The 27927-nt window shown below is 40.6% G+C and overlaps 1 protein-coding gene across 5 annotated transcripts in view; it reads right to left on the minus strand.

Annotated features, from left to right (window-relative positions):
• The window catches only part of zfhx3b (zinc finger homeobox 3b), a 331153-nt gene that overhangs the window by 280887 nt on the left and 22339 nt on the right, over window positions 1–27927 (minus strand). The window contains exon 1 of one of the 5 annotated variants that reach the window (XM_058089531.2): window positions 10087–10196. The exons of the other annotated variants lie outside the window; for them this stretch is intronic. The gene's annotated coding sequence lies outside the window, so the exon portion shown is untranslated. Of the gene's footprint in view, window positions 1–10086; window positions 10197–27927 lie in introns of those variants that run through there. 5 annotated transcript variants of the gene reach the window in all.

Genomic DNA, 27927 nt, shown 5'->3' on the forward strand with positions numbered 1-27927 from the left:
CTTTGTGTGCTGTTTATCTTGTGTAGCTGCTCTATAGGAGTCCACAAAGGGCCAAAAAATAAGAATAGTAGGTCACCTTTAATAGGTGGTTGCAATGGCAGGTTTAAGAGCCGCAGTTTCCTTCTTAATTGCAACGGGAGGTCAAACTAAATAATTGTGTCACTCGTTATCACTTTAGCTCTTCAGAAGCAGAAGTCTTTTTTTGAGGGAATTTTGAAGGTTTTGTTTATAAATGAACAAACCTCTCGGCTGTCAGAGACATAGCACTGTCTGCTGGGAGTCAGAGCGGTCCTGTCACTGCGCCTGTGAAAGCCAGATAACCCTTTGATGAAGAGTACCAGTGCTTATTGTTGTCTGTAGCCTCCACCTTGCCTCACATATATGAAGATTTATTGAAGGAGAGGGACCAGGCAGCAGGAGCCCACACTAACATGGCAGGCCGCATCAGCAACAGGAAAAAAGGGGGCAAGGACAGGAGAAGCAGTAGGGGAGACACACTGGGATGGGGGGTGGTTGGGAACTCCTGCAACCTGCCTGTGGAGGACACAATGCTTCTGGTAGCGATGACCGCGATTATCTGAAAAAGAGGACAAATGATGCTGGCAGTGCTCTAGCTGCATGTTGTCCTCTGCACCAAAAGCAGGAAGTACCAAAGACGACAGAAGAAAATGAAAGTAAACATATACTTCCAATGTTGTTTGGAAAGCAAAATTAAAAATCTATATAAAAAATTAAAAAAAAAACACAGAATTGAGCTGCTGGATGGGGAACATACTCTACAAAAGTAGATGTTGCCCCACCTTACTAAACACAGTCAATGAATTCCATATGAATAAATATATATATGATTTTCACGTAAAGAATTTAAGTGTCAGCTGAATATAAAATGTCTTTCTGCACAGGCAGGTGAAGCCAAAGTATTAAGTATCTGCATTTACACAACTATGCATATTTTCAAATGACCACCTGTGTTTTTGTCTCCATTGGAGATTCATTTTGAACTACGGCTGAGTGTCTTTGCAGCGTGATGAAAAGTAAATAAGAGCAAGCACACAGGACAGAGAAAGACTTTTGAGAGCAAATGTAGTCCAGAATGCTGATCAGCGACTCATAGTGCCCTCTTCTGATCACTGACTGCATGATACACTCAGTTTTGCATCATTTTCAATATTAAAAACATACAAATGTGATGCACAGGTTCAAAGCTATGCTCCATTTTTTTTAGAATAAAGCATCATAGATTATCTATTAGATTTGTTTCCATCCTAATTCTTGGCAAATAAAATAAAATAAAAATATATAAGAAGATATCAATAAAATGGTGGCAAAAAAATGAGTAAGTAAAAAATAATATTACTATAAAATGTATTCATCTCTGTGAAAGTGGTGGTTTTACTGCACATTTGCAAGTCTGAAACAACAAAAACACACAACTGTATGTTACTGTATGTTCTGTATTTGAATATGGCATAATGTAGTAGAACATCACAAGATAAAAACCTAAATATTACATATAAAATTATTAAATATAAAAAACCTCTAACTCAAGGTGAATGATTTTATTTTTTAACTGTTTAGACTTAGCCTGTTTATTAAAAAATATATATATAAAAAGTAGCACTGTACGTAATGTAAAATTTATATTTGGCAGGTTACTTGCATAGAATTAATTTGTGTATTAAATTGTGTAGTCAATCTCTAACTGCTTTGACATTTTTTAAAGTATATTTTGTTTCAGTTCAGAGGATTTACGATTATTTGCTATCTCTATAGGGGTTTGAACATGTCCATAGACTTTATGTAGAAGTGCTCACTATTGCGCCCACGGCTGTTTTATCAGCTATTTATCATCCATTTTAGGAAACATGATGCTCTTAGACACCTTCAATGCATCGTTTGTAAATGGTGAGTGAAGACCAAGACACAATGCATGAAAAAAGGCACATCAAGAGTATAAATGTAAGATGGGTTTCTCGCCTGAAGAAACAAATGGCGACCAGACATTGGGCTGTGAAATGATGACCCATTTTTAAACCAATCTTTGATTACGTGGTTTTATTAAAATTGGATCCAAAAGAGACCCGTTCCCCATTTGAATTTAATGAAGGCTGGTGTGTGTGTGTGTGTGTGCGTGTCTGACAGAAGGTTTTTTGATTTATACACTGATATTAAATTCGACAAGAGAGAGGGCCAGGTAAGCAGCGGAGAGAAAGAGAGAGAAAAAAGCAGGACCATGGATCTTGGCCCTGCACCAGGTACATCTTCCTCCTCCCTTCCAACCCCCGCCTGCTCGGCTCAGCTCAGTAGCCGAGAAGAGCCAAGGACACATGCTGCGTGGCACCCCTCTCTCACATACCTCTTCTTCCTCCTCTCATACCTCTTCCATTATTCATACTAAAATACAAGTGATGTAAAGATGAATAATAAATGCAGTCAACATACAACAAAAGTTGGCAGGCCAGTGCTGCCATGATGGTCACTTGACAGGAGGGGGAAAAATCTGCTTATGCTTCATTATTGAAGCTGTTAGGTAATTCTATGCATATGGAGAAAGTGCATAAATGCAGTCAAGAAAAGGTGATATCTCAGACCACAGTATGTTTGAAAGGCGGAAAGTAGAAGACTGTCCAACTGCACCACCACTCCAAATACTTGACCCAGGTAGAAGAAGCTGACCATACATGAACATGAGCCGCACATCAGATTTGTGTTGTGGTGTTTGTGACAATATAAAAGAACAAAGAACCCCTCCTGTATCTCTACTGTCAGGATAGCTAAGGTGCAGTTTTTCTATGTTGAAATGATGCTGTTGGTTGAGTGGGCTCAGAGTGGGGAGAAAATGAGCAGAAGAGCATATTTTCTACTGTCAAAGAGAAAAAGTCTCCCAGATTTCAGACCCGGTGTGTGCCTCTTTTATGCTGATTAGATCAGTGCCTCTTTTCTTCAAATGTGTTGCGAATAAATGCTGTCATTTATTGCGAGCAGTTCAGACAGCATGAATCAAAATGTCCTTGATGTTTGCTTAGCGATTAATATTGTGTACATTTGTCATGCGGCATCTCACAATTAATATGGGAGCCGTGCGCCAAATGTCTGCCTGAATATCTAATATAAAAGAAAAATGGGTGAGGACTGCATTTTGTTTTTAATGTTTTGCTCGAGTGGAGCATTGCTGTCACGCCTGCCTTTTTTTACAGGATGTCAGACAAAAAGAAAAGGCGAGATGGAGAGGGAGGGATCCTGGAGGATGGGGGCGTGGGGGGGGTGTGGAGGGGGGGTTGCTGCTGACATGCACTTGTCTCCAATCTCTTCGAATCCATTGCACAATTCATCTGCTTTGTCTCTAATGTCACGACTGAGGACAATCAGACCAGACGCCCATTAGATTCCTCATACTACCCCCGCCCCACCATGCAAACCCCCCCATTCCGTTCCAACACCTTTTTTTCTCCATGTGACATGCTGACTGAACGGGAGGTAAGGTAATTCACAAGCACTACATCACCCCCCCCAACCCAAAAAAGGGGGGTGGGGGTATGCCAGGAAGGGAACCACCACAAAAAACAGTTGTCATAGAGATACAGTACGGTCCACAAATCACACACAAACACATAGGAATATACACAATATGCGGTATATTCACGCACACCAACATACATACACACACAAAGGCCTTTCGGCACAGGCTTTGATACAATACTTGTGTGTATATACTGCATGAGTACATTTGTATGCACAGACACAGCACAATAAGTGGAAATCTTGGGTTTCTAGCATAATATCTGAATTATTTTAAAATATCACCAACACAGATCACCATAATTATTTTAGACTAAATAATGTATATCTATCTAAACATGCACACACATGGTAGAATTGTTATAGTATTCACTGTTACAATCTATGAAAAACAATTCATATTAAGTACATTTATACATTATTTTAAAGATTTTTTAAAAATTTTAAAGTTAAATTTCAGTATTGTTTCACAGAAATAAAAAGGTATTTCATCTATTCAGTATTCTACAAAAATATAATTTGACTGTGATGCTATATGGATGTTACATGGCTGCAAGGTCATGTGACCTGCAGTGTCCATCCACAGAATCCCCTTCTCAGCCAATAGTGTTCAGACAACATTTTTTTTTCCAAAGAGTCTTTTCCTGAGTCTTGGTATTTCGATGATCTCCACTAACCGAAAAAAGACAGGGAGAACAAGTGAAGAGAGGGAGCAAAAAAATAAAAAATAGAAAAAGAAAAAAGATAAAAAATGTGCTCCTTCACCTCACTTGTTCAGGACGCTGCCAGCACTTGACTTCAGCTTTTGAGCAGAACTACACCAAGAGCTCTGCCCTCATACAAGAGGATTCTCCATCCCAACAGCTCACTGGGGTCGCTTTATTGAGGTTACTCTGCTGTGCACTACATAAAAAAGGGAGGGATATTAATGGTAAACGTGGCATAGCTATGGCATTAAAAACCCTTCTTTGTCCTCCCTTTTTTCTTTGTTTGGCCAGAAGAGCTGAAGGCTTAGGGATAAAGGTAGCGCTCAAATCATGAGACAGGGATGAAAGCCAGGGAGAGATAGGGAGTTCGGACCAAACGACAGAGCAGTGGATAATTAAAACACCCAGGGCCCCTGAACTTCCCCCCATCCATCGCTCTCCTTTCGTTTTCTTTCCCCAAAACACACACTACAGTACCTGTTTACTGAAAACACATGCAGGCCGACACAAATTCTAAAAATTATGCACACACACATATACATATACACACAAAAATGGAAGTGCACATTCAGTATCTACCTCTGGCTGGGTTCTGTTTATTTTTCATTTTTACTTTTTTAAGGCTCATGAAAGGCTATTGTTTTTATCTGATACTCTCAGACTGCCTGCCTCCACTGGCTTACAATGGCCCACAACCCTGTGGACTTTCATTTAGCCAATATTCACTTCAAATTACTTTGCATTTACTGACCTGAAAAGACACACATATCATCATAAACTAAAATTAATCAATTTAAAAGTAACAGTTTCAATGAATAGGTCAGTAAGAGGCTGAGAAAGATGCTAGTTTACTTGAGCAGCATAAAAATATAGCTAAATATACAGGACAATGGGGACTGCTGGTCCAGTTTATAAATGTCAAGCCACACTGGCCTCTGTTGGTGGCCCTGCATCACTGCAGCTAAGAGTTAACACCAACTCCTTTATACATCCTCTTATAATTTATACAATTTTACAAAGGGGAGAAAAAAAAGTCCAGTCTAGTTTGGCATGATTCCTTTCTATTTCTATTTCTCCTTGATGAGGTGTGACTGACGAGCTGGCTCCATGTGTCGTCTGTGTGGTCAGTGACCTTGTGTAGGAGAGTTGCACATTGCCCTATGAAACGCTGGTGAATAAGGATGTGTGAAAGCAGAATGCTGACAGGGGAATAGCAGCTAAAAGGTTCCCCACACTTTGCCCAGACTGAAGTCATTATCACCGGGCCTTTGATTTCCACATGCAAAAGGCTCAGGTTGAGGACCAATGTGTTGTTCCCGAGGAGTGTGTTTTCCATTGCGGTCTTCATGATGTTAATGCCTGCACTGCTTAGAGCCGGTTAAGGGAGAAAAAGAGGGCAAAGTGCTTGCTAAAGTGAATTTTGATCATTGAAAAGATTAAATTAATTAAAAAAATATGCAGGAAATATTCATTGACTAACCATCGCACTATTTTCTTTTCTATATGAATATGGTGAATAAACAGAACGTGTTTAGTGTAGACTTTGGAACAACGAGAATCAGTGCAGGAGGTTTTCTGCATGAGTAACATTTTGGTTAGGCTGCTGTGAAAGGAGGCCACAGAGAGGTCAAGTGGCGTGGGAAAAACACAAAATCACCTGCTGTTCACTTAACCACTTGGTCAACATCAAGTCTCACTGATTGGATATACAGTTATTGGTTCTGGACCCGACCATAATATGTGAATTCTCGCCAAGTAGGATTCAATATTACCAAACCAAACATGTTCATAGTTGGAGCATAGAAACCTGTTTATCAATTACTAAATGAGATTTTTTTTCTGCCATGAAATAACACCCCTGTAATCACAATTTACATGTTATCCAATGTAGTCCATGTAATCCGAAAAAAAATCGCCTTCGACTGTACTTGCATTTTAGTTTATTTAGAACATTTTTATACTTTAGGCCAACAATACCTTACATATGCTTAAATATGCATTTTTTTACTAATTGGCTGTCGTCAACAGCAAAACAGAGATCACTTATTAATTAAATAATTTTGAAAAACCATGCTCGATGAGAGAGCGATATTTGAACCGCAATGATGACTGTAGATTCACTGGGAGCAAAACTTATCAACATGTTATGAGCTGACAACAAAAATAACTAAAGTGGAATATAATGTTATTCCTATGCTCAGCTGTTAAATGTAAAGTAACGTTAAGAGAACACGCATGTGCATTAACAATCATTATAGATCAGCTCTCTTTGCACCTGACTCTGGTAGCGGGTTAATGTCAGCACGACTGGATCCAACAGCTTTAGTTACCAGAACAGCCAGCTTACACAGATAAGTGGGCCAGGCTGGATAAGCCTCAGTCTAGTATTCTATTACAGTGCCAATTACCCCTTGGTAAATAATATAACGTATGTGGCAGCAATTGCATGTTCTCGTCGTGCATGCGTTGGTTTTCTCCGGGTTTCATCTCAAATTCCCCCAAAAAACCATGCATGTTAGGTTAACTGGCGACTTGTCAATAGATTTGAATGTGAGTGTGAATGGTTGTTTGTCCATACTGTATGTGCCCTGCGACTGACTGGCAACCAGTCCAGGGTGTACCCAAGGGTCCAGCATACCCCAGCAACCCTAATGAGGACAAGCGGCATAGAAAATGGATGGATGCATGGATGAATGTGGCAGCATCTTCAGATAGGATACAAAAAAAACTGCAAAAAAAACTTTTTGTAAATAAACAGGGTGGATCTATCTACACTTTAAATACTTCTTGCATGTTTCAGCATGTGCGCCTGATGAGCTCCATGACCGTCATGCAACTAAGTACCTTAGGTGGCTACCAAGTTCATGGTCACTTGCTTCCAGGTTGCTGTACAGGCCCAAGCTGCCTCTCACAGCAGACACCCACAAAGCTGGTTCTCTAATGGGGACAAATTGGCAATGTCTGTATGGGCTGGAGCTGTGAATTGATAGTGATGCCTAATGATCCCCCTGGGTAGATCAATACCAATAAACCCCTTTCCCACATATCCTCGCCATTGACTATAGTGAAACTGGAGGAGCAGCATGGCAAAAGTGCTGGCCAGAGTGACGGGTCAAGAGTTCAAGGGTCCGAGCGCTCACTCGTGCACGGAAACTTGTGTTTCTTTTTTTTTCCAGTAAGTTAACACTGCAGCACATCTGCAGATAGTTGCTCCAATACACTTACTACAATACACTAACACATCCATACAGACGATGGGAGAACAAAAATATTGAAACAAAATGAAAGCTACAACATTCATATGAATCAGTATGTCAGTAATGCAATTATGATTGATGAAACATATAAAATATATCCACTATTTGCAAATGATTGAGGTATCAACATAAATGTAGTGTTGTTATCAGTATGCCATCACAAAGTACTGTAATAAATTGTATTAATTTCACCTTTGAAAATGACCCTTACATGTATAATGCCATGATATTAATGTTGCTCTATAATGCTAAATAATACACACTGATGTTTCTTTCCGCTTCACCTGAAGTTGTAGCGTTGTTGAATAACCATTTGGATGCAGTTATTTACACTGTTCACATTGCCTTCACGTGCATTTTCACGAATGATTTTCCCAGATATTATGGCTGAAAATACACTTCTACCCAAATGCAAACAGGAGAAACAAAAGTGTAAAAATCAGAGATGAAGCAGTCCCAACAGACCTCAGTGTGCATATGTCCGTGTTGTGTGTGTGTGTGTGTGTGTGTGTGCGTCCGAGAGCTGTGCAGTCATAAAGCCTCACATCACCCCCTTGAACCCCATGGTCAGCAGCTGATTATTCCCACCAAACACATCCATACACTTTATCCCAGCTGTCACAGTGCATACTCATTACGGGCTGCACCAGCCAGCTGACTCCACGCGGACACGCCCGCCTGGGCGAAGGTGGCTGCGGGGCCACGCTGGGGGTAGCCACAAATCAGAAATCGGGAGAATAAATGAATGGATTTTCTTGACAAATTCACCATTAGGAATAAATGGCATTTTTGGTGTTGACGCTTGTTATTGTGTGTGTTTGCATACCATGGTGATATTACTGCATATGTTTGCAATAGATTTACTTCATGCATTGTAAAATTACACAGATACATCATTTGACAACTATCGATATAAGTCCAAGTCATACTAATCAACAAAATTGGCCACCATCAGGGAAGAAAAGTTTAACTACTATTCATGATACCTCGACTCAAGTCAAATATCGCAATCGCCTCAAGTGTGTGTGTGTGTATACATGGGGGGTCCTATGACTGGGAGGGTGTAAGAAATGACAAGGGTGACACGCTCCAGGTCCAATACACACAGTAAATGTTTCACCATAGCAACCCAGGTGTTCTGTCTCACATCTTTTCAGCTTCATAAAAACGATGTTTTAGCCAGCGCGGCAAATGATGCTCCATGCGCTTTTATCGCTGCCGTACACAGTTAGTGTTTGTTGTTCTGGTTCTGGTCTACAGGCCATGACAATTCAAATGTATACAAGAAAAACACTAATATTAACAGCAAAAATACTCTTAAAATTGCCCATGATGAAAGAATGTGCCGGAATAGAATGATTAGCATTGTCCATTTAAAAATTTGTAGCATAATTTTAAAAACATAAAGAGTGACGGACATCTAAAATAGTCATGAACATTAATTAAACTGCATCATTTAAAATGCAAGTCATAAATGATCTTTTTTAAGTTGTACAACTGATGAGGGTTAACCGGCTATAATAATGAAGAGGGTGATTATGGTCAAAAAAGAAAGCTATATAAAGCTAAAATATGTAAATATAATTAAGCAAACCTATTTGGAATATTGCAATCAAATCAAGAAGGAAAGGTTATTTCAATCAGCGTCACATACGATGCCCCCCACACACACACACACACACACACCATTTCTGCCTCCCACTAAAGCAAAGAGCAGAGCTTAAACAGGAGCTTTTAATTCATTACATCATTATGTCATCTCATGCTAATCTGTGCAGTGGCCTCCACTGCTTTGACATGCAAATGACTTGGAAAAATGTCTGGGGAGGAGGCAAGGCGCAAAACAGCAATCATTGCATCTTGTCAATGAGGTGAAAACATGCCCTAAAGCACATCTGCCAATTTTTCCTCCTCCTTTTCTGTGCAACTGTGAGTTTATTCCCTCCACTTCTAGCATTCCCTGTCGCGCTTGTCTTCTGCCATCCTTGTCAGAGAATGTCCTAAACAAAGCAGCAGCAAGAACACACGGCATGGTTGCAATCTGTTGAGGATCAGACTCCCTACGGAGAACATATAAACAGTAGAGCACGTGGCATACACGCTTACATCCAGCCCCCTCCCATTTACACGTGCCCCTCATCTGCATATACACAAAAAGGCCCCTCTGGCTTCCCCTCATCAGCACATGCCGCTTTGAGTAAGGAACGCCAGGCGAGATGGCAAAGTGCGCCGAATAGGACCACACACACACACACACAGAATAAGACAATGCATAAATGTCCATTTTTACCACATGCAGTGTACAAATGGGCCCTGGCATAGTAAACAGAGAAAACGGAGCGCGGCTTAGTGAGATGTGGTGATGTGAGCATTGGCTGCACTCATCTAATTTCCATCCCTCCTACACCCCCCCCCCCAAACCCCTCTCCTCCTTCCTCCTAGCCTGTCTCTCCCTCCTCTCATCATCAGGTACCTGGTGACGAGCGGCCCGTGATAATCCACAGCCTCTAACCAATCAATCAGTAGCATCGTAATCAGCGGTAGAGAGCAGCAAGAGAGGGAGTGAGAGAGCGAGAGAGAGAGAAAAGAAGCCCATAACTTACCTGGGTCGCCTCCAACCTGCTCAGCACAAGTAGAGAGTTCTTCCCCGGGCTTTGGCTGCAGCTATGTGGACCAGTTCACCACCAATATGACAAATGCTCTGATGCTATCCTCAAACCTTGACGTTTTTTTGTATATATATAAAAAAAAACAAAATAGATATTGATATATAAATTGATATATTTTTACCGCATTACAAACATGTAAGTAACATATAAAAAACACTCCCCCTCCCTTTTCCTATTTCATCCGACTCTCTACCTTTCTCCCTCTCCCCCTTACTGTCTCTCTCTCTCTTTCTCTCTCTCTCTTTCTCTCCCTATTTGCCTCTCTCCTCCCTCAGTGTGTGCCTGTTGCTAAAGTGTGGACATACATAAGACATACAGTGGAGATATGTCTTGGGAAGCATGCAACCCATGTGTGGACCATGAAAAAAGGCTGGCTGCTGTGATATCCCACAGATCTGCTGGACCTTGTTTCTGTGCATGGTGTGTGTGTGTGTGTGTGTGTGTGTGTAGGAGGAGAAAGGGCTGGGTGAAAAGGAGGCAAGGGAGGGTCCAAGCTAAATGTTCTACAAAGAACACAAGGGACTAAATTGACTTTTATGCCCTTCTTTCAATCAAAAACACATTTCCTACCTAGTTGCTGCCCCCCCACACCTCCCTCCCATCACCCTACATGTCTCTCCCCCAATTCCAAATCTCCCTTGCTTCTTCCCCGTTTCTCATAGGCATCCCCTCTGCAGACATCCTTTGAGGAGGTTAGCCGTCTCGAGGAAGAGGTAATGCCGTCAAGCAGCCACGTACATTTTGCCTGAAGGGTGAGATACCTAAAAAGCCATGCTCTATCATCATTTTTTTGAGGTTTGCAGAAAAAGGTAAAGACAAGGAAAACATAGTGATTTTACACACCTCCCCAAAAAGATCTGATGCCGAATTTAGCATAGGATTACAAAAAAATCTCTCCTGTGCACCTCTGAACAGAACCCTGGTTTCTACACACTGTGATTCCTCTCCTCCCCCTCACCAAAGGCAGCGCACAACCTGCAGCTGAGGCATGGTGCCTAAGTTTAGTTCTACAACGGAGCTCAACCAAAGTGAATGAAATGTAGCAAGTCTTGCAGGAGCCTCTCCATGGAGATATTTCTAAAAGATTAGACTCTTTATTTTTGCATCCCTGTACATGCAAAGAGCTCTCCGTCTGCCTGTCCTGTGGTGCTGGGATGTTGATACTGGAAATGCTATGGTGAGGTACACTCCTGAGGTCTCCTAAGGTGCTGGCTAAATAGCATTGTGTCTAGAGCATTCATTCATTCATTCATTTTCTACCGCTTATCCTCACGAGGGTCACGGGGGTGCTGGAGCCTATCCCAACTGTCTTCGTGTGAGAGGCGGGGTACACCCTGGACTGGTCGCCAGCCAATTACAGGGCACATATAGACAAACAACCATTCACACTCACATTCATTTGTAGTCACCAATTAACCTAGCATGTTTTTGGAATGTGGGAGGAAACCGGAGTACCCAGAGAAAACCCATGCATGCACAGGGAGAACATGCAAACTCCATGCAGAGATGGCCGAGGGTGGAATCGAACTCAGGTCGCCTAGCTGTGTGGCCTGCGTGCTAACCATTCAAAATGGTCCGTTTGCCCACAGATCATTCTGCAGAATTGAGTACCCAAACAAAGAATCCCACCATTAGTGATGGAGTTCTAATAAACTGTGCCCAAAGTCATTGTCGCCCAGCTCCCTTTCTTCTCTATGACATCATCATCGCTTGACTATGTAGTACTTTGCTAACTAACAGTCACACCACAAATCTGCTTTTTTATCATGTATGACTGCAGAATAACCACCATGCAGCAAAAAAAATTGCAAGTGCCAGAACTTTGATAAAGAAGGTGCAAAACACTATTCGATTTAAGAAAAAAGTGCTACTACTACTAAAGTACTGTACGAAGATAAAACTGATGTTAAATATTAATTTAGCCCTTCTGTCATCGATGTACATCCCACATTACTTTTTACATGTAAAACTACAATTGATCAATATTAAAGGTGTTTGTTTTGTGTTAACATTTTTGGCAGTCAGAATCGATTAATCGATTAATCTTATTAATCTATTTTTTTTTTACAATTCCGTTTTAGACAGGCCCGTTACTCCCTTTGCTTTAAGCACCAAATCAAAACCAACCATATCGGTGATATCGATATAGACTGGAATTGTGCTGTATCTCCCTCATGCCTGCATGCAGGGGGGAGGACAGTTAGAGCAGAAGCTCGGAGGCTAGCAAAAAAGGCTACAGTGTCTGCGATGGAATAACTCGGCAAAGAAAAAGCAGTAACTCAGTAATGTCCAGAGTATAAAAAAATAATTTTCAACACCTTAAAACTTGGCACAAACTGCAATATGAGGAATGAGTGCGATGTCTGCCGCGCTCCCGTTGCGTTCCTCATGAAAGGAAAAGCAACCTTATCACATTGTTAATATATGGTTCCCGTTGCAACAGTGGAAAAAAAACGCTGCTGAAAACGATGGACTCGTAATGCCCAGCGAGGCTTTCAAGTCACAATTATTTAGCACGCCAAGCTCTATCACAAAGGTAGGAGGAAGTTAGATTTCTGCTAAGCCTGATGGAGTTACTCGTTGGTATTCCTGGCACCATATAAGGACATGGTTTACCTCGTGAATATTACCGTTTAATTGAAAGTATTTTTGAGTTGCTGACATTTTAAATGTCCTCTTAAGCCAGGAACTCCTTCATGTTTTGTCTTTTTGTTATTAGCTGAGGATTTGAGCATAGCCACTTTATTTTAGCTGCTATTTTTAGTTAAGATTTTTTTATGTGCATCTTGCGTGAAGCTTTAAAATAAAATAAAAAAACAGCCTCGTGTTAAGTAATTATTTTAATAAAACACGCATGTTTGGCTTATTTTGTCAGTTTTAGTTTTACTGAAATACTTACTAATAAAATAGGATTTTATTATTATACTGAAATACTTACTAATAAAATCAGATTTTATTATTATACTGAAATACTTACTAATAAAATATGATTAAAGTTAATAAGACTGCACGGCAGACAAGTGTTTAGCACACAGGCCTCACAGCTAGGAGACCAGAGTTCAATTCCACCCTTGGCCATCTCTGTGTGGAGTTTGCATGTTCTCTCCATGCATGCGTGGGTTTTCTCCAGGTAATCCGGTTTCCTCCCACATTCCAAAAACATGCTAGGTTAATTGGCGACTCCAAATTGTCCATAGGTATGAATGTGAGTGTGAATGGTTGTTTGTCTATATGTGCCCTGTGATTGGCTGGCGACCAGTCCAGGGTGTACCCCGCCTCTCACCCCAAGACAGCTGGGATAGGACAGTAAATCAAAGCAAAGCGACATATTGCCTTGTTATTTTCTTCATATTTGACATAATTCCATACTATCATCAGCTCACATTCAATGTTGCTTCTTAAAACAACACATACTGGGACTTGATGGTACCAGTATTGATATGTGATATTGGTTATCCACACTGTACTGTGAGAGATAATGCAATATATATTCGCTTCAACCTTTATTGCCGACCCACCTGTGAAAGGCAGAAGGTGGACAAGACTTGTAGGATGTCTTCATCCTCAGCGACACTCACAGAAAACACCTCTGAGAGCAATATGAAACCGGCACCGAGACATCACCATCCCCATCAAAATGGATGGCTAGCCTACATGCGAATGTCATTATAAAACTCCAGAGATGAAACTACGCAGTGGTAGGGAAGCTAAAGTGCACCAATGTCCTGCTACATGAGGAGCCTCCATGTTCTCAATGAGCAGAGACAGAATTTACGCAACATGGCAGCTCCGTGTTGTAATGCATCAAGCCTACTGAGAGCAGCACTGTCACTACCACTCTTCATCATCAGCACGAGCAAAACACCAGCCATGCATTGTCTTTTGGGCAAGAAAAATTTGTGTGTTTGCAAGTGTGCCGGAGCACAAGTGTGTGCGAAGCGGCGTTGGGGTTTATGAATGTATATATACGTGTCCGCCTCTGCTGCATCCATATTAAACAGTTTTGGAGGTGAATGTGCATCCCTGGATGTCATGAATATAAGAGAAAGCATCCATCTTCGTGGAATACAATTTCACAGGTAGTGACAGTAAAACAGACTCTCTGACTCTCAGACACACATGCGCAAGGAGACAGACACACACAGGCGCTGCCTGCCATGTTCTGATTTTTAGCACTCTGATAGCTTTTGCAGCAGCATCCTGTATTAAACCTATTATCTCCTCAATGACTAAATTCCAATAAAGGCAAACCCTGTTGATTGATTCAGCTTGATTCAACCCATGCTGACTTTATTTGAGCGACCATTTCTGTGAAAGGGACCCGATACCTGTTTCGTTCTCATCAGGCAGCACCATTATGGTCACTTTACAAAGTCTGCTCTATGCTTAATGAGCAATTACAGTTTCAGGGGTGCAAATTTCAGTCAAAAACTTCTGAGCCAGACATTCTTCAGTATATCTTGTTCTTTTAAAAAGACAAAGGAAAATTCATGTTAGAGTGCTCCAACATTTATATTGTAGGAATATTATATAAACAACACAGAGAAAAATATTTGGATTTCATATTTAAACTACATGTCACCATCTTCAGTTAATTACAGAATAAAACATTTACATGTGTTCATTCAGGGTGAGTTTTCATTAATAGTGGAATTGCAGGTGGGAATTATACTTGGCATTGTGCATAATTAATTTAATTAACTAATGAAGAGAATTCCTTCAATGCAATGAAGTATTTAACACAGGGTTCATTATCTTAATCATGTACTTGGTAATGAAGTAATTAGGACAATTAAATCACAATTAATAACGGTATGGAATGAGTGATTACTGTAGTCTATACAGTAGAATTCTTTGTAGAATGAAAAAAAATGATATTCCCAACAAAAAAATACATATTTAGAATACTTACAACATATGTTGAGTTTACACTGAAATAATAAGGAATGCAAAAGCAAAAGAATTGCATAAACGGACAGTAAGAGATGGGGACAAGTGATGATAGTAACTGTCTGCTGGCGTTATAGACTCACACCAAGAGGAAATATGATGCTGTCGTTACCCACTTTTACCTGCACATTGTAGAAAACATTTTGCACGGGCAATATTCAATGCCAGTCCAAAATATATTTATGTCAAGAATATTTGCTGTTATGGCTTTTGCCTGTTTGTTTAGCCCAATCACTTGTAAAATATGCATGGGCCTCAGAACGGTGCAGATTTTACTACATTACTTCACTATGAGGACAGTTGTTTTTCTATGCCGGTACACGACTGCAGCTTGATCTTATGGACACACAGACGCACTGTTTGTGTTGTTCTCCGGCTTGGTTGGGAGTGTTTGGGGCCTCCGTGTTCGCTTCAGTGGCCACAGGACTCACAACATGCTCCGTGCACACGACTTGATGAAAAACATGAGTGACAAGATTCATGGCTATCAGCGCAGCAGATGAGAATGGTCAGGCGGGGAGGATTATCTTCTTTGTGGTAATATTGTTTATTTTTTCCTTATAAAATTAACAAATATAGTATATCCTGTATATACATTTGTATGTATATACATACATATGAGACTAAACATAAATAGATAACTAAAAAGATACAAAATATTAATAGATAGAACGTATGACATTACGTAACCTGGCCTATTTTTCTTTTAGTTGCCTTTTGTTGGTGAGCTAATGTTGTAGTGTTGAGCACAGTGTAGCAATGCTTCCATCACGCTTGACTTTACGGGCACACAAGGGAGTGAGGCCACCCGGCCCGCTACTGTGGCACTTGGGCTGGTGCAAAAGCCGAACAGCATCTTTCACTTTGAGCTCCCCGAGCGAGGTCAGCCGATTACAACCTCATGCGTCAGTACATAAAATACACCATAAGACTCGACCGGGGAACACCACTTTAAATAGAGTAAATAGCAAACATGTATCCATTTCTTTTGGCCTAATTTATGGAAATACATTTGAATGAAATTACATCTACAGCATATAATTGTAGTCAATTTTCTCCTTAGTGAATTCTTTATTATCTCTAAATAATTAGATTATTTAAACTTTATGTTAAACATAAATAACTGCTATACACATGCGGAAAACCCATGCTAACATACGATTTCCAATGTGAAATGGCAGGCGTCACATCACCTGTGCAGTCGCCGCCTGATCAGCCAGGGGCGAGCGGCTCAGGGGACAAAGCGAGAAAATGGCTGCTGTGTTTGTTTGAGATGAGGTTAGCAGAGGGGTTGGCTGGATGCTGGCGTGGCCCAGATTTTCTCCAATCCCCTTTGTCCACTCCCTTCATGTCTGGGTGACTTCACACATATATATATATATATATATATATATATATATATATTTTTTTTTTTTTTTTAAATAATGGTGTCCATTGTGAAAAACTAAACACAACCGACACATCCAGAACTCTATAGACAATCCTGACAGTGTGTTTTCTCTCCAAAATGTCCAAAATTGAATCTGTTGTCTGACATTGGCCTCTCTAGCACATTTGCTTAATCTAAACTTATTTACCACAGAAGTCAATTAAGACGGCCATAATGTCTGAGGCAGATGGAACTCTTTATGAGACCACACAAAAGGAACTAAAAGCAGAGTTGATCTGTACTGTTTGTGAGGCTGGAGGTACTAAAGTTAAGGTACAGCCTGGTATTTTACACAATGACAAGTCCCCTTAGGCACTGGGTCAGCAGCACCACAGGCCTGTAAAGTCATAGGTAAATATTTAAATACAAATACAAACATTGCATTAACGGAAACTGTTAAGATGCAAAACAGAAAAGGGGCATTTGCATTCGGTAGTGTCACTATGAATAATACAAAATTGAAGCTAAAGAAATGTCATTGTCAAGCTTGAAGTACAACAGTTGTGGCTGCATACATTTTCCTATGCACTACTCTGTATGTATTGTGTGGTTTGCTTAATGCATTTATTCACTGACCTAAAGGACATGTGCAGAAAATAGTAATAGTAAAAGTATTAGAGATGCCTCTGATTTTCTGCAAGTACCACATACACAAGCAGGATCCGTCACTTTTCGGTAACTGCGTGGGCTTTACTGTGATGGGAGTTTAACACATAAGAAAAAGAAGCACCTTGCAGAAAATAGAGAAGACTGGGCTCTCCGGGTGAAGCCCTAAACATTGTGTATTTCTTTTAAGTGAAAGCTTAAAAGCATATGGAGATGAGGGTAAAAAGAATGTTTGTGATATTGTCATTTCTGTATGCATTACATTTTGTAAATTGTGAAATCAGTGTCAAATACAGTTCGAGGGCACTGAAATTGCACATATGCAGGCAAAATAGGGGCATAAACATGAAGTATTACCAATGACATTATTATACACAACATTTCCTATATTCCCTTCTCTTGGATGAGCAATTTCAATTGCTTTTTCACCATGCCAGAAGCACTCGTGAACATAAAAGACAAGACAAGCTTTTGCAGTTTCTGCTGCCTTCTTTGTTTCCAAAAAACATAAAGCCCTGCTTCTATAAGTGTTGCATATGAAAGTGCATATGTGTGTTATACACGTACACATGACTGACTGAAGAGCCATAACACAGGCAGAAGAAATTGATGCCTGTTTTGGTCAAATGACCTAGAGAGAAGCTAATAAACAAATACAACATGTGTAGCATTGAACAGTAAATAGTAAACAGACGGAACAAACACACACACACACACAAAAATACAAATAATTATTTCAACTCAGCCTATGCAAATCAACTCGGCAAGAGTAATAACTAAAAAATAAATAACTTTAGTCATGTTGGTCGTCCCGCTCTCAAATGATGCATTCATACAAAAATAAATCTGACTGAAAATTACGATGTTGCTATATTTATGTTAATCTTTTCAAACCATCCAGGGGGTGTCACAGTTAAGACCGAGTAGATGGTTGTCCTCATGTCGAGCAATACAAACTTATCTCATATTCATCAGAGTGGTTGTTCTCTGCGGGGGGTTCATGGCACTACCTATCCCACTCCCTCTTTTCTCTTTGATTTGGCTCATTTGAGCAGCGGTCCCTGCCAGCTTGTTAGAACTGCCACCTCGGTGACTCTGCCCCCTGGATGGAGAAGGGGAGCTGAGGGGATGGGGGGGGCTTGGGGGGTATGGCAGAGATGGAAGGGGTGCTCAGAGGGTCGTGTAGGATGATAGGTTAGGGAGGCCTACCCCGCAGTGCTTCCACAAGTCACGGTTGAGCAAGCAGGGTTCAGTGAGAATGAAAAGAAGTGAACAGGGCACACACACCATCTACTGGCAAGGCTGGAGTAATGCGGTCTTCTGTAAAGGGGGTTCACACATATCAAATCTGCTGTTAAAATGCGGTTTACAAAATATCCCAGTCCTTCAAAAATTAAGATAGAATACTTGATAAAATATGCGATTTGCCGATATCTTCATTTAGTTCTCTCAACTGACAGCATAAGAAAAAAAAGACAAATCCACATGTATTGAATAAAGATCAAACCATTCAGATGAGGAGATATTCCAAAAGGGAGCGGTTCCTGCTTTATGATTACTGACAGGGTGCAAAAATGATCCCTTTAGGTCAAAGGGACAAGAGACACAACTGGCTAAATTACCCATAATGGCTCACACATGGAGACAGGGTTTCAATTCTGCCTCAATACATTTCAAAAGCTCAAACACACTCCTTTTTTTTATATAAACGTGGACCAGAGTGTGTTACATATTAGCCATGTACCTGCTGCACACAGGCTATGTATGAGAAAACAAATTAATACAAATCTGATTCATTCTTCTTCAACCTTTTCTATTTTCCAAGGTCGTGATCATTTATCACAGCGGGGTGTGCTGTGGGGACTGGACAAAGCCTTGCATATATAATGAAAGGTGCTGTATAAAAAGCATAGTGTGAGGGTATGAGGTGCACAACACATCAGCACTTGGCCTGATGGGATGTCCAGACGTGCTATAACCTTGGGGAGAAAGAGGGCGGGGGGGATGAGGGGTGGAATCGAATGGGTTAAAGACAGAACACCATAAATAAGCAAAAGAGAAAACATTTTCCTTCTGCTCTAAAGACATACAGTGAAATGAAATTCAGCAACATTATTGAACCTATTCCATTAACGCTCTCTTCACAATAAAATAAATGAAAGAAATCAAATCTTCCCACACTTCACCCAGGACCTCCCAGTATCAGATGCGCCATTCACATAGCTTAAACATCACTCCATTTATGTAATAACACTGGAATAAAGTTTGAACAAAATTGCACAAAATTTTAGGGTGGGGTGGAGGGGGAGGTTAAAACAGGCTTTTTTATTTTTAAATGTGATTCGGAAACCACTGAGGCACAGCAATTACACTCGAACTGTGGAACATTCATTCAGTGTTTTATTGGAATCAATTCAGAAGATGTCAAATGGGTTACACTGCAGTCATCTGCAATTTTTTTTCATGATCAGTAATTGTAGTTCATAGCTATTTTACTGAATAACAAAGAATGGTTATTGAAGACATAGATGTACATTATTGCACAACATGGGTCCAATTGAACTTGAAAGTACCGAAAAGTACCTTTTTCTCTTCATAAATGTGGGCCACATCTTAATACTTGATTTCCATGTAAGCAGTAGGCATCTGTACGGCTGCAGAAATTTTGAGTTTAACTTATTCAAAAAGCTTTCGTTTTTATGAACCCGGACATGCACACACGTAGTTCAGTTCCTTTTGTTTGTGATCTCCATATGAGAGGTGCACAATATTCTTCCACAATGTGACTGCACTGTTTTCATGTCAACCTTCATAAGGCGCAAGTAAGAAAAGTGCTCCTCATTTAAAGGGGACCGATTATGCTTTTTCTACTTTTCTGACCTATAAATGTAGTTAGAATGTTGTACTCTCGTGTTAAACGATGCCAAAGTTTCAGAAAATTAGGTTTGCGCATTTGGAAGTGAGGTCTAAAAGAAGTTTGGGATGGCTCAAAATGCTCAGTTTCGGAAAGAGTGGAGTCATTGAGTGAGTCATTTTATGATCAGCCTTCCTTAGTATATGGGTGTGGCTGTAAGCCAGATAAGCTCTCTGACCTCCCCCAAGCTCTGCTCCTCTGTTTACGTTGCTAGCAATGGCTCATAAAACGTGTTTCCTGCAAGGGAAAACCACATTTGTTAAAAAATTCACCACCAAAAAGGCACCACTATCAGGCACAAGTGGTTGGAGTTCCTGATTCCATACCAGCAAAAGAAATGCATTTTAATCTGTCAACGGCATTTCACACTTGACTGTTTTGTGAACATAGGCCAGTATGCAGCTGGACGAGCCAACAAACTGCTGCTGAACCCTGACGCCTTTCCAATGCCCACCACGAATGGCTCTACCAGAGTTTTTTTAAACACTGGTGGTCCTGCAAAAAACATTACACTTTACTGATGGTAAATGCTAAAGCTACTCATGATTGAGAGATGTCTTGAATAAACCTCTGGGATCCAACAAATATGGCTGTATGTTAAAAGTGGACATTTAAAAAAGATAAGGCACCATTTATTATCAACTCCTATAAAGTTGGCTTAGACAGCTTGATTCCTCCTAAGCGCTTGTCTGGTGTGACGTGCCTGGAGGCGGGCCATGGGTGGAATAAATTAAAACAGACCGTTTTCACAGGAAGCACATAATCCAAGAAATACAGCTGGACTAAGTGCAGATTCTGGTAGATCTAGAAAGCTTTCTGTGCTAGTTATTGTGTGTAGCTGTGCTATAGGCGTCCATAACTCAATCAGAAGGGATAAAAAATGAGCATAATAGGTCCCCTTTAAGGAACATCACACAATGCAGAGAGGAAAATGGCACTTATATAGGGACCTGTGTCATTTCGGACAGGTTTCTGGCAGCCACCCAGACGTTTATGCATGCACCAATTGCTTGTCCACCCGGTCTCATCCAAAACAACGCTGGTATAGCCTCTATGACCACAGCTATGTGAACAGACAGTTAGGAGGGTAGAGTGTTCAAAGGTTAGCAGCCAGCCACAACATGACTGCTAGTGGGCAGTTTTTTTGTTTTTTTTTTTTTTAAACAAACTTAATAGGGGTTTCACACAACTTCAGGCGAGGAGAGCTCGCCAAATAAATTATTACAGCATTGTTTTCTCCCACAAATAAATCTGAATAACTTTTTCATTAGTGGTGTCACAGAGATCAGCAGTTATCAGTGGCGCTGGAGGGAACACCAAAAGGGGAGGAGGACAATCATTGACTCTTTCACACAATTTCACCATCTAATTTCCGACCATGCATTTCAGAACAAAATTAATTTCCTCGGCTATCTAATAAATCTGAAACAAGCTGTTGGTGCCAATCCAGGCAGTCACAATGAGAATTCTCCACTATGGTTTGACAGAACAGATCACATCACGTGTACCATGCATGGGATTCTCCCCCTTCAGCTGCCTGTCACTCACACAATGGCTCCAGTCCCCTTATTTATCTGAAATCAACACATTGCACAATATTATGGTATTCTCCCATAACACAACCCCCATAAAAAGGTCCTTGCTAGCTCATTGGCTTACAAAATAACCCAGTCTGCATGCTCACTATGTATATTGTGCATATACTGTGTCATTCCGGTGTCCATATGATGTGCTAAATTATACATGCATCATCTTGTAAGGTTCAATGCATGTTTTCTGCATGGCTTCCCACTGAAACAACTAGAGGGTTTTGAAGATCAACCATATGCTAAAATGCCTCAGGCAATCTTTACAAGGTTATAGAGCATTAAGAGTAGCAATGCACACCTAAGATGGTGAGGAAGTGAACCCAGTCCACACACTCATGCTGCCATAGTCTCGACCTTCGTGCTGTCCCTTGGTGCAACCTTTACAAACATGGGAACAGTGTTGGGTAAAAAAAAAATAAGGGTGAGCGAGTACCCCACTATCTGTATCCCCATCTAAATTATTTGTATCCGTATTTGGAGTGGGCGGGGCATAAACCGGAAGTGGGTTTGGTTAAGTTGGAAATGGACAGGGTTTAAAGCTGTACATTATTTTAAATCTGAAATCGACATGGATTGATCAGAAGCTATATGTATTGCTATATGTATATGCTATATGTATTGTTTATTATTCAGCCATGTGTATGTGTGCAAGTCGTCCTTGAGTCTTGTTTAATTATTTATATATAGGGCTGTCAAATAATTGTTTTTTAACATCAGATTAACCCCGTTTTTTCAAATTAATTAATCATGATTAATCAGCACGTCTCACTATGTCTGAAATACGCTAATTTTTACCGTATTTTTATTGAAAGAAAGACAAATTATAGGGCAGGATTTTGTACAATTAAATGTATTAACAGCGCCAAAATTTAAATCAAATTAAGAGATGGCACACATGTTTGAAAATCTTAACGACTATGATTTATTTTGGGCCTTATGTGCATAACAGCAGGAAGCTCTCTTTATTGGAGCAATTTTGTCTTCAAGCTTTGGGCTTGAGTTGAGTCACATCCAACCCCATTACCAACTTTTGTATCACCTTGAATGTGAAGCGGCGTTGAAGAGGGTATCTGATGTTCAAGGTGTAAAAAAAAGTCCAAGTACCAGAGCTGTTGCAATGGCCACATTATCCAGATCTTGAAGTACCACAACACCCTCTGTGATGATGCCAACATCAGAAAAGCCATTGCCTTGTGTCCTTCTGGTGACATAGACTCAAACAGTTTTTTTTCCCCAATGGCACTCAGTGCAGTGGCCTCAGTCACATTCTGTTTACGATATAAAGACATTCAGATAATTAAGCAACATTTCTTGTCACATATACATATGCACGCACGTACTGTGTATGTGCTTGACAGTGTTTACATGTGTGGATGAAGATCGCTGCGATGTGAGAACGCATATTGCTTTGCCAAAAAATCCCAACTATTGCTTTATAGTGTTTTTTTTACCTTTTACTGACTTATTGAAATTCTTCAACATTTGATATTTAATTTTTTTTATTCTTACGTCATCATGGCAGCCATGTCTTTCAATTTTGTTCTCTGCTCCTCTGATCACTTTGCAAAGACGTTCAGCAGACTGTGGCAACTGCAGGTACCTGCTTTTTTGAGTTTTTAAATATATGTCATTCATATACAGCATTTTCACAGCCATTTTGTCCATATTATAAGCAGTGATGTCTGTAGCATAAATGCCACATAATGCAACTAATTTGTGTTCTCCTCCAGATGTGCTTCAAAATGAATGGTGGCCAATATCAAAATATGAAAGACTGATCCAAAAAATATGCTATTGGTGTGAATTACAATATGGGGGGAATCATGGCCCTTGACTAAGGTCTGCGCTCTACAACTGCTTCTGTAGTTTTACATCCAGTATTGTTTGTATTTGAAAAGGTACCACATTTAACTTTTTTATATCCATATCAGAAAATATCATGCCAAAGGGGTATCTGTACTGTACAGCTGCAGAGGAAGACATGAAGGCAGGAACGGTGAACTAATAAACCTTCCTTAACTCTGCAACACCTGGATATAACGCGTCTGTTCAATTATTTCCCCAGTTCCAGTCATTCCCAGCAAAATTAGCTCTCAACACCAGTTCTTGCTGACCTCGGAATAGCCCTGCAAACATGAAAGCGCCTTTATGTGTACCAGGTGTGGGCTGGCTCACGCTGTGTGTGTGTCAGAGAAGAAAATAAGTGATAAAGATGCACGTGTATGCAGATGATTTAGGACTGAAACATATCTTTAAACCAGACAGCAATACAATTGCTGAGTTTCAAGTTCCCAGCATGTGAAAGCAATAGAATTTAGACCCATTATCATGTACCCAGACAAAAACTATGAGTGTCTGCTTTGTGTTAAATAATAATCTTCAAACCATCAAAGTGGGAGTCAAATACATCTCAGTTGACAACCTGTGATCAGAGTTTGATTGCTGCGTCCAGTCAGCTTTCCACTGTGACACAGTAAAACTAGAGAACTGTAGATACCATCATCTTGAATCCTTTACAAACATTTTGGTAAATGTCAACCTGGGCAATGACTGAATTATCTGAATCGAAACAATGGATGCGTTTTTCCACACTGTAGAGTAATGCTCTGTCGGGAAGTAACCACAGGGCCTTCCTGTTTCCTGTCACTCTGTCTGGTTTCAGGTTAAACTTGACCTCTCACACTTGACCTTGGGGGCTTGGCCCGGCGACGGTTGAGCGGCGAGGGCACAGCTGTTAGGGAGGGTCCACAGCAGGACGCGCTACTCGCTGAAGAAATTCAATTGGACCTTATTAGTGTCTGTGTTGTTGAGTATCAGTCACTTTGGCTAACTTGAAACAGCTTTCTCTCTGCACTCAAGGCAAGTTCCATCAAAATAAAAGGGAGGGCCAGAAGCTTGGGTTTGGATGGGGTCTCCAAGTGGATCCCTCAGCTTCAACTTTCAACACTCCTCTGCGGTGTTCTATTTTTAATGCCCCATACATATTGCTGTGGTCATTATTTTCAATGCCTTCGCCCTGCACTGTCAAACGCCTTGCAGGTTTGATGAATGAACGGGGGTCTGTCACTTACATTGTTCCCCAGGACAACTAGTGTACGTGTGTGTGTGGTTCCCTGTAGTGTCTAAGACAAAGACAGATAGATAGGCTTGGGCTCAGGCCATAGGTACCTGGGGACACTTTGCAGGACAGCTTACAAATAGGAGTGAGAAGGAAGGGATGAGGCTGAATAAAGGCTGATACTCCACAGAGTTGCTCAACCCATAACTGTCATCTCTCTAGATTGAATAGCTATCCTAAATGAAGATAAAGTATTGATCCACAGAGTAATATCTGGTGTTTGGTGTGTCTACAAAGAGAACAAGAGATGCCAGAAAAAATATTCTCTTGCCATGTAAATATTGATCTAAATTTTGACATGTGGACTTTACAAACATGAAACAGGAAAGCGGTATGAGTGTGGATGCAACTTCTGTCTGGGAGCTGCTTTATAACAAATTAAAAACAAGGAGGAAATCATACTGAAATTGGGTCCCAGCTTGCAGCAACAGCCCTCCACCCCCACATCTTCACCCCCTGCCATTGCCAATGTCTCTTTTCTCCACAATCAGTGTCAGAAGAAGCAGCGAGGAACGGTTTGTGAGAAACACTTATCTAGCACAGCGGCAGAGCCCTGTTCCTCCACCCTTTATCTCACCAGGAGATGGAATTCAATATACAAAAAACCCCATCATGCAGCAGCATCACGCCTGGGCTGGGGATAAGGGCAGGGTTGCCAGGTAATTGGTTGGTGGTGGACGAACACAAGGTTTGAGACTACCCGTGGAGGAGTGGAGATTACAGCAAGGGGTGGAGGGACTGGGTAACAAGGAGTCTGTCTGAAAGAAGGGGTTCTTGACACCCTCCCTGCATTCATTCTCCCCCTGCTCCTGCAGCCGCACATTTTGCCCCCACCTTCCCATGTAATCTCCAGCTGCACCAATGTACATGTGTATTGGTGTTTTGTTTTTGGTTTTTTTGGCTCCAGCAAGAACAACAAGACTCACCCGTTATTCTGTACTGTACAGTGTCTACGTCACAATGCAATGCACAAATTGTCATTCGAACCCGTGCATATTTATTATGAAAACCCCACTCACGCAGACATTTAAACTAAAATCAGACCTGATATTGTCATAATAAGCAGTGGATATCATTACAGAACAAAAAAAGATTTATTTCCAATGAGATATTATAAAACGGTGATCCTGCGAACGTAATAAGAATGGTGTAGGCAGAGGTGTGCAAAGGAAATCCAACGACCCACCATTTCCCGTTTTTCCAGTGACTTCTTGAGATAACCGTCGCGGAAGACAGAGATAAAGAAGCACGTGATGGAAGAAGAAGAAAAAGTAATTTCTCTGATTTATTTATGATGCAGCGAGGTATGCTGAACGCATCAGAACATGCAGCAGTGGTCATACTGTCAAGGAAGATGAAGTATCTTCATAGTCGACTGAGCAAAAGAGCGGGGGGGAAAGAATGGAGTGGGGGGGGAATTAGAGCACAGAGAGATGAGGATACTGCAGAAGGGTGTTAACCACCTCATCTCTGCTGCATCACCCCGCTCACCACAAAATGGCTACTTTGTCCTTTCTGACAGGCAGCACCATTGGGGGGGGGGGGCTAGCCAAACTGCAACGTGTCATCTTAAACATCCCTCGCCTATTCTTCAACCTCAACTTGCACTTATTCTTGTCGTAATTTGATAAAACACATAGTTGAGTGGTTGAACTACATTATTGATAACGTGTTAAAAGTGTTATCTGCACCTTGATGTGTCATACTCAACATGTACAATGCACATGTGTAAGTTTATAACCATATTCCATTCACTGCTAGTACTACTTACTTAGGATTTATAATCTCATTGCGTTCATACCTGTTCCATGCCATCTCAGGCTAACATCAAAGGTGTGCAACCAAAAAGTGCCAAGCTCTTATTTGCTGATATTGACCCCAAAAGCTCTTGCACTGCAGAGAAAAGAAAAAGAGAATGCAAGTGTGAGCGTCTAACTTGTGTAAAAACAACACATAAGTTGTTCTAATACAATCACGCATTTAAGGACTGTACTGAACCAAACCGTTAAGCAGCAAGAGGGATGAATTCTTGCAGTTCACACCTAAAAGACAGAGGCTGCAAGCAAGCTTTTGTTCAGTGCAACATCCCCATCTGCAGGCAGAGACATTACAATCACACTCCACAAAGACCTGCCATTGGATACAAGTCATTGTTTTGAAAAAAATAAAATAAAACAATGTTTGTTTTTATAAGCAAGGTTTAATATATATGGATGATTGTGAAGAAGGTGAGATCTCATGTTACGAGGGGGATCATACATACGTAACTCTCCATGCTGACTCAGCTGCAGATTGGTGCCCTGATAACTACTTGAGCTAAGTATTTCCAACTTCCATCAAGACCAGTGTTTCTTAACCTTTTTGGTCTTGTGTCCCCTGAGCTTTAGCCCCCTCACTCATATGTGTTGATAATTCTCCAAAAGTAGAATTTCCATATCTAATTATCATCGTGGAAATTAAATGTCTCCATGCCACCCCCCTGCAATTTGCTTGCATACTACTTGTGGTACTAGTACCCCTGGATAGGAATCACAGATCTAGACAAAACATAACTAAATAAATCTAACAACTAAATTTTTGCAGTTGTATTGGGGTTTCAGGACTGCCTTAAATCCCGTTGAAAACCATTGTAGCTTTTTAAAGGTGATGTGTTCAAATGTAATATACCTTACGTTCTTTCTGCTCAGCCATGACTGCTAATTGTCAATAGCTTCTCTAAGACTTTGTGGATATGCCTGTGTGGGCAAAGTACAGCTTACAAGGGCTGAAGAATATAGATGTTCTTTGGAACAATCTGTTCTCTGAAAACCACTATTAGTAACTAGCCGGTGATGGTGTTATGTTTTTTGGGCCAGTGATAGTGTTCTTGTTTTTTGGGGGGGGGAAGTGAATTTGGAGTCAAGGGGGTATAGCATATTTGGGTTTCTGACCAGTTGTCTATTTTTCTGAGCATAAAGATTAAATATATATTCGGCATTCACTGCAGTACATACACACTTCCTGTGTAAAAATAAAACAAAATTTACTAACATTTAACTTAGCATCTAAGACACAGACTGCTGTATTTCAGTAACTCACACAATCCGTGTTGATATTTCATTCACTGCTCTCAAAGTTCAAGCAACTTTATAAAACTGATTGATTCTCATTCTTCTCATGAAATTAAAAA

Source organism: Doryrhamphus excisus, linkage group LG13, assembly GCF_037039965.1.
Source record: "Doryrhamphus excisus strain RoL-2023G ecotype Guam linkage group LG13, RoL_Dexc_Guam_v1.1, whole genome shotgun sequence".
NCBI lineage: Eukaryota > Metazoa > Chordata > Actinopteri > Syngnathiformes > Syngnathidae > Doryrhamphus > Doryrhamphus excisus.